General features: G+C 47.9%; 1 pseudogene; it reads left to right on the forward strand.

Annotated features, from left to right (window-relative positions):
* The first annotated feature begins 2035 nt into the window (after positions 1–2035).
* LOC136123531 (galectin-1 pseudogene) lies at positions 2036–2443 on the forward strand (annotated as a pseudogene).
* The last annotated feature ends 442 nt before the right edge of the window (positions 2444–2885 follow it).

Genomic DNA, 2885 nt, shown 5'->3' on the forward strand with positions numbered 1-2885 from the left:
TATATTTTTGAATTGAAAATTAGATATTTCCAGGGTGATTTTTGCCCTTTTGAAAGAACCAGTGAGTAGAAAGAATCCACCTTCCTTTCCTATTAAGTTAAATGTCACCAAAGTCACTAGTACCTTAGTTTCTTTTTAGAAAATTCAAGTAATTAGAATTGTAAGAACTCTCTAAACTTCTAAAAATAAATGATTGAATTTATGTATGAGATATCAAATTTATGAGAAATATGACCATCACAAAAAATATTTATAGAAATATGTTAAAAATAAACAACTAAGAAGGCATTTTAAGAAGACGCCGAAGGAAGAGCCTGAACTTATCTCCTCCCAGAGATAAATACCTACATGTGGATTAATTCCCTCAGAAGAGAACCTGAAAACTAGTTGATCACCTGTTTCACAACAAAGAATAAAAAGGACTACATCAGGATGGGTAGGAGGGGCAGAGAAAAGTTCTCACCCAAAACCCCACCCCTGGCCTGGCTGCACACAATACAGAGGGATCTTATTAGAAAGGCTTTTCTCCTGGGGGAGCAAGTGTGGGACCCCACATCAGACACACGGGCCCAAGAATTCTACACCAGACAGCTGAGTCCCCAAAACACCTGGCTTAGAAAACTAACGGGGCTAATGTCCAAGGGTCCAAAAAAGCTATTGGAAACTGAGACTCCCCTCTTAAAGGGCTCACATGCAATCCTTCTCACTCAGAGACCCTGCAAAATATCAACGGTTTGCAAACTGCTGAGACTCTTTGTGAAGGAGAGTTGTTTGCAAATCTAAAAGCATCAGTTTGGGGGGGTGCAGGGGGTGTAATATGGTGGTAATACTTGTAGGAGGCACTGGCAGAGGCCATTGTGTTCCTCACCTCACCTGCTAGCACAGGCCTGAGAGCTTGGATGCACTACCCTGCCACAAAACTGAAGCTGGAGAGCTCTGGCAGCTGCAGCATCCCCCCACGCCCTGACTGGGGTGGCACAAATAGCCATGGCATTCTCCTGCTCCCTAACTAAAGTCTGCAAGTGTGGGTGGCTGTGACATTCCCCTGCCCCCCTGGCTGGGAGTGGAGAACACAAGCAGTCATAATATTCTCCCACTCCTGGCCTAACGGCTGACTCATGTGCACAGACAAGGCACTTTTGTACTGCATTGCTGAAGCCCAGGGGTGGGTGCAGTCAAGGCATTTTCCTGCTGCCTTCTTGAAGCAAGAGAGCAAGTCCCACCCCCTATAATCTCCAGCTACCTAGCTAAAGCCAGTGGGTGCATGCAATCCGCATAGGGGACACTACTGGCTGGCCTGGCCCTGGTGGCCACGGGGGCTGGTGTTCTTGAACTTCATGACACTGGAGCAATCGGAAAGACAGCTCTTGGCAGGCCACCATACCCAGGGCCCTGCACAGACAGCAGACTGAAACATAACCCCATCTTATATGAAAAAGGCTTATTTACTTAGCCTGGAGCTTCATCCTGAGGGACAGGTTTCAGGTTTCCCACATACCTAGAGGCTAAGGAGGTGCTCCCAGGGACTGTAAGCAGGGAGACACCATCCTTGCACACCCCCTTGGCCTTGTTAGGGCTTGATGAGGCTCCTCAGAAAGGAGCTTATACACTCACCAGGAGTCCCAGTTTTTGCAACCACAGCCAAGGAGACACCTATGGATCTTCTGGTCTGGAGGTCAGCAGGGATTACAGAGTCCTGTCATCCTCATGCAGTAGCTGACCCACAACTGAGCCTGATGAGTGCCCTGAGCGCCAACCAGCCCATACATAGATCAATCCACACCCAGGATGGGCAAGTGACTCCAACCCTCTCCTCCCCATACAGCAGTCACAGCCCTATCACAGCTGGTGGGCACCTACAGCCCACATGAGGGATGGCCATAGAATGCCTGGGTCTGGTGGCCAGAGGAGACTGCACTTCTGGGCCACACAGAACAGCTTCTAAAGAATACCACTCTTTCAAGACCAAGGCTCTCTGGTAGAGTCTTCAGACAACTGGTCCCAAAGTCCCAGGAACATCCTCCTCTCCTCAATCATGGCTTGTGGTCTTGTCATCAGTAACCTGAATCTCAAACCTGGGGAGTGCCTCAGAGTGTTGGGCAAGGTGGCCCTGGATGCCAAGAGCTTTGTGCTGAACCTGGGCAAAGATGGCAACAACCTGTGCCTGCACTTCAACCCCTGCTTCAATGAGCACGGGGACACCAACACCATCGTGTGTAACAGCAAGGATGGCGGGGCCTGGGGGGCTGAGCAGCAGGAGTCTGTCTTCCCCTTTCAGCCTGGAAGTGTTGTGGAGGTATGCATCTGCTTCGACCAGGCAGAGCTAACCATCCAGCTGCCTGGTGGATACAAATTCAAATTCCCCAACTGCCTCAACCTGGAGGCCATCAACTACCTGGCAGCCAATGGTGACTTCAAGATCAAGTGCATGGCCTTTGAGTGAAGCCAGCCAGCCCATGGCCCCCAATAAAGGCAGCTGCCTTTGCTCCCCCTGGAAAAAAACTGATGGAGGTAGCTGCTTTCCGTAATACATGTAGACAAACACAGAGAGACAGACAAAACAAGGAGACAGAGAAATATAGTCCATATCAAAGAACAAGGCAAATCCCCAGAAAAATACTTTAATGAATCAGAGATAAGCAATCTACTTGACAAAGCATTCAAAATAATGTTCATAAAGACACTCACTGATCTCAGGAGAAGAAAGGGATGAACGTAGCAAGAAGACAACAAAGAGAAACTATAAGAAAGAACTGAAGAGAAGTGATAACTGAAATGAAAAATACATTGGAAGGGTTCAACAGCAGAATGGATAAAACAGAAGCAGATTGGGTGTCTGGGACTGACATGTACACACTGCTATTTTTAAAATAGGTAACCAACAA

Source organism: Phocoena phocoena, chromosome 5 (genome assembly GCF_963924675.1).
Source record: "Phocoena phocoena chromosome 5, mPhoPho1.1, whole genome shotgun sequence".
In the NCBI taxonomy this organism is placed as follows: domain Eukaryota; kingdom Metazoa; phylum Chordata; class Mammalia; order Artiodactyla; family Phocoenidae; genus Phocoena; species Phocoena phocoena.